This window comes from Grammomys surdaster, unplaced genomic scaffold (genome assembly GCF_004785775.1).
Source record: "Grammomys surdaster isolate TR1022 unplaced genomic scaffold, NIH_TR_1.0 372, whole genome shotgun sequence".
Taxonomy (NCBI): Eukaryota; Metazoa; Chordata; class Mammalia; order Rodentia; family Muridae; genus Grammomys; species Grammomys surdaster.
Window position 1 is genome coordinate 8129796 of NW_021604791.1, and position 14239 is coordinate 8144034.

At 44.9% G+C, this 14239-nt stretch overlaps 1 pseudogene; it reads left to right on the top strand.

Annotated features, from left to right (window-relative positions):
- The first annotated feature begins 5950 nt into the window (after window positions 1–5950).
- Window positions 5951–6457, top strand: LOC114632272 (annotated as a pseudogene).
- The last annotated feature ends 7782 nt before the right edge of the window (window positions 6458–14239 follow it).

Sequence of the window (14239 nt, forward strand, 5' to 3'; positions counted from 1 at the left end):
GAGAGAGAGAGAGAGAGAGAGAGAGAGAGAGAGAGAGAGAGAGAGAGAGATACAAAGATACAAAGATACAAAGAAAGAAGACCCTTTTCAGAAGAACCCTCATAGACTTGTACTGCGCCAGCATGGCAGGTGATGACTGTAGGTTTGTGGGCTGCTTAAGGAGCGAAGAGCCTCAGCCCTGTGTGGAATTTCTTCTGCAATACAGCCAGTGTCACCTTTGGTTTCTGCCTCCCCTCCCAGAGCTCCGTTGGTAAAGGGCAACTGTAGAGCATTTATTTTGGGCAGGACTAAATGTGAAATATGAAAATGAGGAGAGACTGACACACAGCAAAGCCCTTGTGACAGTCACATGCAGTCCTGGCATTACTTTTCTTGCCAGATGCAAACGGTTTGTTTTGGAGTCCCTCGTGAGTGTTACCACAGCCTTATGTCACAATGTGCTCATCGGTGCCTTGCCATCCTGGGCGGCCCCAAACCTCTGAATTCAATTGTCTTCCTCTCAGGGAAAGAGAAAGACTTGATCTTCGCTACAATTTCACACAAAGAAAGAAATACGTGAAGAATGGTCTTACCCTTCAGTGTTGTTTGTTTACAGATATATTGGGATTTTTTCCCCTTTAACAAAGTCCCTTTTCTTGGAAGATTATCTCTGGATAATGTAGAATACTAGCACACAGGAGTAAATGTCTGTTAAACATAATTAAAGCTTCATCCCAGACATGACCAAGGCACGGGGAGATATTTTGTCAGGCCCATTCATTCATTCTCTATACCCAGTCTCCCATTTCTCACTTAGAAATAAGATCCCCGTCTTTGAGACGGGTACATGGATTATCTGTGAGAGACGTTGTTTACCAGTCTTATGGGCAGCTGGATTTGGCCTTGTGTCCATGTTTGACCAATAGAGTGTAAAATCAAGTGGCACCCATAGCATCTGGCTCATCTAACTGGCCACTGGGCAATGGTGGCAGAGGCAAGCAACAATATTCTCATGCTCAGATGTGAGGAGGAGAGAAGTCAAGTCTCAAGGCTGGGTAGGCTGGTAGATTTGAACCATCTACCCACCCAATTCCATCTGCTTCACTTGGGACTTAAATTTCGTTGTTGTTGCTTTGACTTATTTTATTATTTATTTTATGTGCATGGGTGTTTATTTTATTATTTATGTGTACTACATGTTTGTGTATGCACCACACGTGTGCCTGGTGTCTGTGGAGTCCAGAAGAGGGCATCGGAATGACAGACTGGGACTGGACATACAGACAGCTGTGGGCTGCTGCGTGGGTGTTGGGAACGGAAGCCAGGTCCTCTGCAAGAGCCACAAAGATGCTCCTAAGCACAGAGCCATTTCTCCAGCCCACACTTGGACTTTTTACATGAGAGAAATCAGTTCTCATCCTGCTTAAGCCTCTGAAGCTGACGTCTCTTAGCATGACTTAAATCATCGTCAGCATCGTATTGGGGAATTGGAGGCACTGTTTAGACAACTTTTTTAGTTTTCTTTTCTTTTTCTGGAGCTGTATGACCAATCTTAGAATGTTTAATATTTAATTAAACTGTACAAAGTATTTTCAGAGCTAGCCATTAAAAATCCTCGAAGTGATCGCTAACAGAGAGAAGGACAGTCCACCACCCAGTAGAGGATGCTGTCTCTAGACAATAGCATGATTCAGCTTCATGAACCGTGACTCCACACTTTCTTAAAATACAGAACAGACTCTGAGAAAAGAGATACAATTTTTTTTAAAAAATGAGTGTCACCAATTACACAGAGTATCTTTTCTGTGAGGCTCGGGCTCTTTGGGGAGAAGGTGGTCGAATTGTAGTTTATGAGTCAAAAATGTAAGAAACTTTGGCTCAATAGTAGAAATGCATATTATTTGAAAGTATCATCTATAAACCCTACTGGTTCCACGACCGTTATGGAGAACCCAGAAAATGCTCATTGAAGGAAGTAGAATAATTTACGCCCTGCCACAGAGTGGATACTTCACCCTGCATTGTCCATAGTAGCTTATCTGTGTGGACACCAACAAACACCACTTTCCTGTCTTCTGCGGTCTTGCTGTGTATATGCTCTCTGCTCCTTTTTGGCAGTGCTGGGTATGGAACCCAGGCTTTCATGCACGCCAGGCAAGGTCTTTACCACTAAGCTACAATTTCAACCTGAAAACATTGAATTTAAATATTTATCTTTCTAAAGATAAATCCTTGACATTTGGCTACAATCTCTCTCCAAAGAACCTAGGAAGTATCCTGGTATTTTCTCATTCTGGGACGACCTGACTAATTCTTTCAACTATGGTAATGACACGTTGTCTTTGATCCATGTAGCACCATCCTGCACGTTGAACTTCCTAATACTTCTAGAATACATGAAGAGAGGTGTGTGTATGTGTGTGTGTGAGAGAGAGAGGGGAGAGGGAGAGAGAGAGAGAGAGGCAGGAAGATACAGGCACAGAGAGATACAGAGACACAGAGAGATAGATGCAGACAGACAGACAGACAGACAGACAGAGAGACAGAGAGAAAGACAGAGAGAAGCATTGAAAGAGAGGCACAGACAGAGATGGAGACAGAAAGACAGAAGGAAACAGAAACTGAATGTATTAAACAGCAGAGATGTTCCTAATGAGAAAGTAACCCTTTCCTTTCTCATACTTTCCTGTCAGACTTGGACAATTTGGATTATTCTTTAATGTCTGTTAGGTAAAATCTGATACATGGCAAAGATTAACCCTGTCAGTCTCACACATCCCAAGTCCAGTGTTGTACCATGTTAAAACTATGAGCTCTCCTCCAATGAGAATGTATTCTCCCCTTCCTCTCAGACAAATGGCCCCCAGTAGGAAAGAATACAGTCATTTCTTCTCTCCTCCTCACTGTCTTCTTCTTATTTGTAGGCCATCCCCTCCACCTCCACCTCCAGGGTCAGGATGGGATGTCACAGTATAGGTGGAGAAATGTGGAAAATACAGACAGTGCTGTAGCAGTTAAGCATTGGGGCCTTGCTAGGCCGTGTGCCCAAAGCTGCTGTTCCTCTGGCTTCCTTGGAGTCTTCAGTCATGAGTCTTGCCATCTGAGGTCCCACTGACACAGTATCTTCTTACGACTGCCCCTGCCAGAGTCAATGATTTATGAATGCTTCTTGTAGTCACCTCTGGCCTCGTGGAGGCCCTCTCGTGCAGCATTCTATTGGAAATGACCCACCACCTGCATTCCCTACCTCAGAACCAACACTTAGACCATGGCCTGCTCTGTTTCAAGCTTGGAGATGGCCGGCCGGCTCGCTCCAGCAGATGCTAGTTTACACAACACGCTGTGACCTAGACACAGCAGGAGGGAACATCAGTCTCTCAGGATTCCAGGAAACAGGTTATGTCATCAGTGGGTCATTTTCAGGTCCCCACAAGGGAGTCTTTCTTGACTGTTTCACTTCATGCCATAGCAAGCTGACCTGGCTGAGATGTGCCACCAATCCTGCCTCCTAGGCTGGGACTCTGATGCCTTGTATATTTTTGGCTTGACTTCTTTCTGCAGAAGTCCTCGTTACCCTTCACACTCGCCAAGGCCATCACCCTAAAGAACTTCTTTTGTCCATTAGGATATTGGTCAGTAGCCTTATTGTCAGTTGCATGGAATCATGGAGTGGGACAGGTATGCATTCAGAGACCTCCTGCCTACCATTGGGACCTGACAGCACTTTAGAACCAGGGAGCCCTGGAGTCCCTGGGAGTCCTGTGCATGGGAGCCTCACTTTCACAGAACTGTGGCTTAGGTTAGGGATAGGGTATACAAGGGCTTTTAGGGGTTTGGATGGAAAGGGCTGATTGGTCGTAACATAGTATCTATCATGAGGGTGGGAAGGGCTGCTTGGTCATAACATAGTGTCTAACTATCACGAGGGCGGGAAGCCAGAGTGAGACTTGTGTGCTGAGTTGTGCAGCACTTGTGGAGAGTTGTGCACAAGGTCATTTTCCAGACAAGCCCAGGCACCTGTGCTTAAGGGACATTCTCCAGACAGGGTCAGGTAGAGACAGGGAAACCTTGCAAGAAAGGGCGTCCTCCATTTTGCTCCGATCTCAGAAAGCCATCCTGTCATGGGGGACAGTGACCTTAATAGCAGGGTTCTCCAGCAGAACTAAACCTTGTAAGTCCCGTGGCTTTTCTCAGATCCTGCTTTCTGTTGGCGGTAGGGGTGGGGAAGACACTGGACACAATTCTATGTGCTCTCCTTCACCAGCGCTTAGTGTGCCTGCCTTCATCTCAGGCTAGCGTGCCCACCCTTACTTCCAGTTGTGTTTGAGAGGAAGAAGAGCTCTAGTGAAGAGCTCAGGTTTTGGAGCCTGGCTAACTAAATATGAATTCTGGAACTATCAGTTTCTTGCAAAATAGCCTGGAGCAAACAAGGCTTAGTTAATGAAGATATGTTCCTGTTTCCTCTACTGTGCAGTAGGCTTACGACTTGTGTGTTCAGAACAGAGCCTGACACACAGAGACATCCCAACAGACGGGAGCTGAGGGTACAGGAGAGAGATGGCTCTGTCTTTCACCGATCCCTGGATGCTGGAGTGCCACCGGTGTGTGGCACCTGTGATGTTGAACCTGTTACTTCAAGCACACCATGTCCCAGCTGGGTCCTGTCCTGGAAAGGCCCAGTAACATTATTTTAGGAACCCATAGTGGGAGAATTGTGGCAATCCAATTGGAGGAAATCTACATCTTCCAGCATTTCTCCTTAGTAGATTTGCTGAAGGGACATCAGTCCTGGTACCTGCCAATCTGGGAGGCTGAGTCTCTGTAACCTAGAGAACCACCTGGCTCAGTGTTTTCTTATGTCTGGCTTGAAAGGTTACATATTCTTCAGAGTATTTTCTACTCTAGATTCTTTGCAGCTAATCCTTACAACTAGCTCCATTCCTTTTGGTAGTTCGCCGGTGTTCGGTTTACACTTTAAGCTTTGACCATGGAGTTGCTCAGGAGAGGTCCCAACTTACCTTTCACAGTCTCTGTGACTAAGAGTATATGCTTATCTCGTGATTGGGTCCTGTTAAATAAACACATGGATTGAAAGCCAGCTGAAAGCTGGTGCAATTAACCTTAATTTGAATTGTATTTCCTTCAAGTGTTCAAAACTGTGATAACTAGTCAATATAACATAACACATAACAATTTTTTTTTCCTGTCGCAGCCTTAATGGATGGCGAGGGGACTGTTTTGGTTTTCAAGAGCAAAGTAGATGGTGTTATAGAGTGTGGCCTCTGAGCATGGCAGCCAGCTCATCTTCATCCAGACAGCTGCGACTGATCCAAAGACACCCTGACATCAGGCCCTTTGACATTTTCTTCTAGAAGAAGTGGGTGGGGAAGATCATTAGAGCCTCACCTGAGATTCCTTGCAGAATTACACAGAGTAACTCTCTGTAGGTCATCCTGTCTAAGCTGCTTGTGTTCTTGTTTCCTTGGAGGTGGTATAGCACAGAGTGTGCTCGGTTAACTAGAGGGGCATTCTGTCCATGCAGTTTTTAGGAAAGTAGTTAGTCATGCTTGGGTGAGACTTTTTGGTGGTGTGGCTACTTTGGGGTCATCCAGGAAGCGGTAAGTAACCCCCTCATCAATGCTATGTCATCGAGCCCAATCGATGGTGGTGTCATCACCTCACCAAAGCGTGTGGGATGAATTGTTACCTCAATCTATCTTTTTTCTTTGCATTTTATTATTTTTTATTATTTTTATTTTTTTCAATTCCCACTCACAGTTCATCTTTACAAGAAGTCAAAGACAACTAGTCTCACGGAAGTTGCTCAGAAAGCAAGCACACTTGGAGTTGAACGGGAACCCTGGAAACCAAGTCATTTGTTGATGAAGGCGTCAAGAAAATAGTGGGGAAAGAAATAGTCTTTTTAAAATGATGTTGGCAGCTTTGCAGGCGCCGCTATCGCTTTTCGCCGCTTGCTGCAGCCATGGTCAACCCCACCGTGTACTTCGACATCACGGCCAATGACGAGCCCTTGGGCCGCGTCTGCTTCGAGCTCTTTGCAGACAAAGTTCCAAAGACAGCAGAAAACTTTTGTGCTCTGAGCACTGGAGAGAAAGGATTTGGCTATAAGGGTTCCTCCTTTCACAGAATTATTCCAGGATTCATGTGCCAGGGTGGTGACTTCACACGCCATAATGGCACTGGTGGCAGGTCCATCTTCGGAGAGAGATTTGAGGATGAGAACTTCATCCTGAAGCATACAGGTCCTGGCATCTTGTCCATGGCAAATGCTGGGCCAAACACAAATGGTTCCCAGTTTTTTGTCTGCACTGACAAGACTGAATGGCTCGACGGCAAGCATGTGGTCTTTGGGAAGGTGAAAGAAGTCATGAACATTGTGGAAGCCATGGAGCGTTTTGGGTCCAGGAATGCCAAGACCAGCAAGAAGATCACCATTTCTGACTGTGGACAACTCTAATTTCTTTTGACTTGGCATTTTACCCATCAAACCATTCCTTCTGTAGCTCAGAAGAGCGGTCCCACCCCATCTGCTCGCAATACCCTGTAATCTCTGCTCTCACTGAAGTCTTTGGGTTCCATATTTTCCTCATTCCCCTTCAAGTCTAGCTGGATTGCAAAGTTAAGTTTATGATTATGAATAAAAATTAAATAAGAAAAAAAATAAAATGATGTTGGCAAAATTGGGTATTTACATGGGAAAGAATAAAGTTGGATTCTTATCTCATACCATATCCAACAACAGACCAAAATGAGTTAAAGAGTCAAAATGTAAGACCTGGAATTTTAAAAATCTAAAACTTCTTATCAATCTAGGAAGCAATGTTTTGGGCATCCTAGCAAAATCTCAAGCAATAAAGCCAATTAAACAAGTAAGGTTCCATCAAGTCAGAAGCTCTCTAGCCTGGGAGACAGTTAACCACATAGGAAAGCTGTCTGCAGATTGGGAAAAATATCCACAAACTATTTATCTGGGTTAACAGCCAGACTATATGAGACACAGACAGCTTAATAGTAAAGCACCGAATAACCCAGTTTTAAAAATGGACAAAGAACCTGATCAGACATATTGCCAAAGATGACATAAGAAAGGCTATGTGTGCACAGGAAGCAGCTGACATCATGGGTTGTTGGGGAAACTCAAATCTACAGCACAGAGAGCTATCTATCACCGCACAACAATTAGGCTGGGGCTTGGGAGAGACACAAGAGGGATGAGGGCATAGCTCAGAGAGGACAGCTCGGTACAGAAAAGCTCCTGGCTTGGATTCCCAGCAGCATAACAAAGAGATGGAACATCAGAAAAACCAGGTATAGGGAGGGCATGGGAAACAGGGCCCCTGGTGCTCTGCTGGTGAGAACGTTACACTTGGAAACCAATGAGGAGCTTCTCCAGAAAATATGGAAACCGAGCATATGGACCTAGCCATCGGTCTCCTTGGAACTTAGCCACTGTAAGCAAAATCAATAGATACAATTCTAAAATTGGGGGAAGGCATTTGAGAAGCTTCACGTCTAAGAGGTTGCACTAATACTGATTTATAGCACATTGCCTTAAGCAGGCTCCTTCTTAGTTGCTTCAAGAGAAAAACAGGAAGCAACAAACTCAGCACCTTTCTCTTGATCTTAAGTAGGGACCTGAAGTCTTTCTTCTTCTCTTGGGCTGGAGTATGAGTTAAGGTTTCACTAAACAACCCAGGCTGGCCTTGAACATCACAGTCAGGGTTTATTAGTACAGGCCACCACATCAGGGAGATGACAGAGGTGGGTCATTCATTATAAGTTGGCATCGGATTCAGAGAATATAATTCTATAGTGAAAACGAAGGCTGCTCTCGGCCTTGGGGAAGAGCTGGGCAACCTTGTCCAACACTTCTTCCAGCGACAGTCCTTCATTCCCCAGCAGAAGAGGGTGCCCCATCCTTGCTGCAGCTTCAAGCAAGGCCCATTTTCCATACGTCTGTGCCAGACGAGCTCGGTGGGAGCCGCTGGAGCATTTAAGGCTTCAGGGCGAGTCTCTCACCTTGGTGAACTTGTACAGGCATCTGCTTGCTGTCCTGAGCCCAGGGCAAGACCTCTCGTGACTGCAAAAAACCCACTCCAAGCTTCTTGTGCAACCTTCTCAGTACAGCTGTGCTCACTCAAACCTACAGCCAGGTCTGGGCTGTGTTTAAAGCACTTTGTGTGGGGGCAGGAATGGGGGGGTTGCTCTCAGAAATGGTTTATGAATCATGGTGAAGAAAGGGCCAGCTGGTAGGAGGCTGAGGGCTGAAGAATGGTTCTCAGTCTCTCCTGTAGCCACCTGGTCACTGGTCCAGCAACCTAGAGTTGCTGGGCTGGAAATAACAGGCCCTTCTTCTTGAAGTTGACCGTTACTTGACCTCAACACAGTGCCTGAGGAAGAGCTGGGGATGGTAGGTGCCGTGAGTGTTTGCTGAGTGAAAAAACTGTGGTCATTTTCTGGATTCTACACCTGGGCTGGACCCCTGTCGTTTTGTGTGTGTGTGTGTGTGTGTGTGTGTGTGTATACGTATACGTATACATATACATAGAGAGATCTTTCTATTTAATTGTCTCAGTGTGAGATAGGGTTTCTCTGTGTAGCCCCGTATCCCTGACTGTCCTGGAACTTGCTCTGTAGACCAGGCTGGCCTTCAACTCAGAGATCTGCCTACTTCTGCCTCCCAAGTGCTGGGATTAAAGGCATGCACCAGCACTGCCCGGATCCCTGGTTGTTTCTTTAACACATACATATGCAAGCATTGGCAACCAGCACTCCCTTAATGTGGCAACAGTGTTAGCTTCTAGCACATCTGTGCAGTGACACTGGCCCCATCCAGTAGAGACTGCATGCGCTTTAATGCAGTGTTGCTGCAATCTTGTAATTCTAAAGAACTTATGAGTGTATCTTGAATTTTCATTTTGCTCTTGGCCCTGAAGAATATGTGGCTGTTCTCAGGGATCAGTCTCCCCAACAAAGTACGTATAGCAGCATCATGGGGAAAATAGATTTTTTTTCTTCTTTCTGAGACAGGATTGTGCTGTGCAGCTCAAGCTAGCCTCAAACTCAAAAACCAATCTTCAGCCTTCAGAGTACTGGGGTTACAGACGTGCACCACTACACCTGGCTTGGGAAATAAGGTTTTGATTATATCTGATACATTGAGTGAATCCTCAGCTCTGTGTGCTGAAATCACAAGGAACTTCATTTACAGTGAGGAGGGACCACTGATGATTGTTAGCTGCAGGTCAGCCCACCAGCCTCTGCGTCCTTGAGAAGTCCTTCAGTGGTGCTGCCGGGTGTAAGTCTTAGCATGGTGGGCAGACTGGAGAGATGCTTTTCCCTTAAGGACCTCATTGTTTAACCATAAGCTTAGAGCACTCTGGCCAGCCTCAGCCAATCTATTTGGATGCTATCTGCAACGGGATACAGGTCTGGTTCTGCAGGGACTTAGAAGGCTCTTCTAGTTCGAATCCTACTGCAAGTCTCCAGTAACATCTACCCAGGCCTTGGCACAAGGTGGGTGCACTCTATGTTTGCTGGTAATGGTGCAGCCAATATACACAGCTTGTATCCTCCCTCTGCATCCCACGGAGTAAGGACCACATATCACCTGCACATCTTCCCTAATGAAGTTCCAGATGCTTACTCTCTATGCTGCCTTCTTCAGTAGAGGCAGTGGACGAACTCCAAGCAGACCAAAATCAGGGGCGATTTCTGCAACAATGCCATGGGGAAAATTGTCTCCCAATTCAGTGACAAGTACTTTTTGTTTTAAAAAATTTAGTTAGTTAATTTGGTTTTTTTTTTTTCAAGACAGGGTTTCTCTGTGTAGCCTTGGTTGTCCTGGAATTCGCTTTGTAGACCAGGCTGGATTCAAACTCTCAAGAGATCAGCCTGCCTCTGCCTTCCAGGTGCTGGGATAAAAGGAGTTTGCCAACACTGCCTGGACAAGTACTTTTCTTATGACTGTTAGCGATGGTGGGGTTGGCTTGTGAGAGAAGCTTTGCTTCAAGTTGTGGGTCTACTATCTGGCTTCATTATATTTGGGAATCCTAGCACCACATGTGTTTACTTTGGGTCTAGAGTGAAGTGTATCAATGTAGGACAAGCTTATGTCGGAGCTGTGGACAAATGGAGATACAGAGGTATCTTAGGGTCTACACTGAGGTTGGATACTATTGTGTCTGTCCACAGTAACTGAAGCAACTAGAGCAACTCACAGGATTAAACTCTAAGAGACACATGCATCCTTCTGCCAATACCAAGTCAAGAATGTAGCTCTAGGGGCTAAGAACTGAAGGTAGTAATTAAATCTACCACTCTAAGTCTGTGCTCCAGTACCTCAGCTATAGTCTAGCCATACTCAGGACTGTGGTAGTTAATCTCCTTATCACTGGACAAAAGTCCTGACAGAAGTAACTTAATGGAGAACTTATGTTGGCTTAACATTTCAGAGGGATGTCAGTTCCCCCATCACAGGGAAGGCTTGGTAGTATTAATGGCTGCCTGAGCTGTTTCACATTGTACAGATCAGGAACAGGAAGTGAGAGAGGAACCAGGGGCAGGTTCCTTCAAAGGTCCATCCCCTAGTAGCTTGCCTCCAACAGCTACGCGCCGCTTCCTAAAGACTCCATAGCCTTCAAAATAATACCACAAGCTGAGGACTGGGTGTTCAGAACATGAGCCTGTGAGGAACATTTGGGATTCAAACCACAACAGGGTTCATTGCCTCTTAAGTATTCAATATCTACCAAACACCAAGCAAATATTTAATGGAATTTTACAGAAGTATATCCCATAGCCCACTATAAAATCCTCGGATTTTATAGTGGAAACTAGGTCATAAAGTATCTTCTAGGAAGCATATTAAAATGCAGATACTCCATTCCCAGGTAGAATGACAAGGAGGTCCAGGTCACAGCAGCTCAGGAGAGATGGGGCTGAGGTGGGGATCTCTCCTGGTCCTTGGCCATTGTTAGGTTAATCAATGATGCTAGCAGATTTGGTCAGACTGGGGTACATTCTTAGAGATGCATAGTTCGTAAACCTGTGGACAAGCGAATAGCTTTGCTGACCCCACCTCCGCTCCCCTCCCTACACCATCTCATTTCTGCATTAGTTGAGGTCTTGGCGATGCCACTGAGTTCTGCAGATAGTCTCTGGTCTCTAGAAAAATTACTAAACACATGCATCTTAACATCATGTTTTGAAACAGAAAGCATGTCTTGCTTAACTCTACAAGACAGTGGTCATTTCCCACTATTCATTAGACAAAGGTTTTTTTTTTTTTAATACTTTATTTGGAGTTACTTCCCCAGATGACCACATCTTTCCTCCTAATCGGTGATGTAAATTCTAGCTGACCCCCACCGCCATGCACTATCTCTGGCTCTGGGTTAAATTTTGTAAATCACACAGTTGCTGAGAAGAGCCATGGATTTGAGTCTGGACCAAGCCTCTGTCTGTCTGGGGTGTGTTCAGCTAGTACCACAAAAGCCTGGGGGTGTGGTTGCTCATTGTGTCCACCACAGTAGCTAAAATTGCCTAAAAATAAAGTACAGGAAAGGCAGAACAAAAGGGTTTGGCAAGAAAGCTGAACACCGGTGTCCAGCTGGGCCTAAAGATGGATGGCCTGGCTCTCTCTGCCAGAGAAGCCGATGCTCACACTGTTTAAGCTCACAGGAGTTTAGTTTCTTTTACCTGCAACCGTAAGAGCCCTGGCCAGTATTTCATCGTCTGATATTGAGACCAGCTTGACCACAAGCAGGTGGGACTGATCAGAGCTTTGCAAAGCTAAGGATTTGCTCAGCAAGACACATAGTTTACTCTAACAACCAGACCTGGGGCCCCAGCTCCATGACTCCTGAGGCGCTCCTCTAGGAAAATGAATCAATTAAAACAATAACTACAGCCATTAGCTCTATTTGTGTGTTCTGAGCAAGGTCCAATCACGTTCTCTAACACTATTTTTTCTGACTTCCACCCGATGCCCCAAAAGTTGTATTTCTTCCCCCATTCCAACACCCATGACTAACTCCAGTGACTTCTGCCCAGGTATTCAATAAGACCATCTCCGAAATGATCTCTTGTTGCTTCCCAGTTATGATGAAAGCATAGAGGCCCAAGGATGGGTGACAGGAAACCATGCATCACTTGGAGCATGCTGCCCTTTTTATTATAAATACGACAGCATGGCTAGGTGGGATGGTTTCAAAGAGACAGGATGTTACCTTAAACATTTACAGAGCTGCGGTTAAAACGACCTTTTTAAACTACCTTTTCAACCCATGGAGCTTACATAAATATTTGGCTGTTGGTGACAGGCCTAATAAAGCTGTTTAGAAGGTCGCAGCACTATTTACTTACAAAGTAATGTCCTAGACCCACTTTGGCCAATACTTTTAAGAGGGGGAGATGCTACTCTTTAGCACCTTGAATAAATATTTGCAAGACATAAATTCAAGATAACCCCATCTTTTCCCTGAAGCTGTTTACCACATCTCATCCAAATGCTCCTCTTAGATGTCGCTTGCTCGGTACAGCTGCAATGACTGGCTATTTTCTTAAAATATATTGGAACATGTTAACTAGTAAGTGCAGGAATTCTTAGGTTTCTTAACAGCGCAAAATCCTGCAGAGTAACTTGAACCTGGAAGAAAAACAGGTTTTTTTTTTTAGCTTAAAGAATGCAAATCAGAACATGAAGATGACCCTTTGGGAGATGATGAATCTCACATCTGACCGGAAAATAAAGACATATTCTTAGTGACCTACCACACAATGGGCATGGTAGAAAGTACTAGAAACAGAAGTAGAAAGGACAGTGATTTCTCCTGGGCATTTCTCCTTTATTAAAACTAATATGGTAACTTCAGTTGTTGAGTCTGGCTACAAAGCCAAGAAATGGATCTCTGATCATGAGAAGTAGCAGGGATGTCTGCTGATTCCTCCTTGGCTCTTTTCAAGAGTTGAGTTTCCTCCTCATTCCCAGAAATGAGTTCGTAAGGAAAAGGACACCAACACTGACTAGCATTTCTTCACGAAGAGCAAGTCACAAACAAGCGCATGATTGCCTCTCACACCCCTGTGCTATTTTTTTCTCTTTTAAAAACATAGTTGAATTATTTTTTTAAATTCAAGAAACATTCCCTGCTTGCTGTGTGGTGGAACCTTAAGGTTTTCCAATCCTTGTCCCTAGACACCACAGAGATCCCAAGAGCTTGCTATGTCCATATTATGGTTACCATATGAGGTTTCATTCCCAGGACGTGTTAGCTAAACAAACACTTCCAACATTTAAGACAGCAATACCAACTGACTCACGGAGCCAGCCATTCACGTAAAAACTGCCTCTGTCCCAGTGTATAGTGAGTCCGCTTGGTTTGAACACTCCTAAAGAGAACAAGAAGAACGTGGAGTTGGGATCTCTATTATCTAGAGGTGGAAGAGAAGATGATGACGACTTTGAAGGCTGACATTTATCCTTTCTTCCAGTGTATGAATTTAAACCAGATGGGCCATTCACAATATCCCCACTTAGCTGTTATTCTCCATTCCAAACCATTTGGTTAAGTGGGCCTACGAAAAGCCCCGCTCCCACTCCTGCCGTAGCCCCTGACGAATGGCGGGCTGCTGTGCTTGCTTCCTTTGTCAGCCAGTGGGAACACACCTGCCTAAGCAATGGCAGCTCATAGATGACTCCAGCAAGAAGTGTCCTCAACCAATGCTGATCAGGTTATAACATTTTCTTGTCTTTGGGAATGATAAATGTGAAATGGAAATAACTACCTGGTTGGGGATGGTTTCATTTACTCCTGGGAAAATGGAAGGAATCTTCACAAAGATTCAAAAGAGTAGATCAGCCCGGATATTCTAAGTGCTGTAACAAGGATCTCCAGACTTGACTAGGCTCTGGGGACACAGCAATAGAACAGACGTCCTGTGCTCAAGGGCTTCATTTTTGTGGCTTTCGGGACTAAACTGGTATCTGTAGGGAATGATTCCTTCCCTGAAATACTAGTGCTGGACTTCTGCACATTGATATCAAGAGCTCTTTAGGAAAAATTTGGATGAATGGGTCTTACTTACAAGTGAGAATAGAGAAAATAACCTTAAATAGCTATCTCCCAACATGAGGAACCAGCCCTGGGTCCTGTCAGCTGATCTTCCCTCTGGCCTCAAAGCTTCTCCTACAGTTTTCAACCCTGGATACATACTAACAGTATGGGCAAGTTTTCGA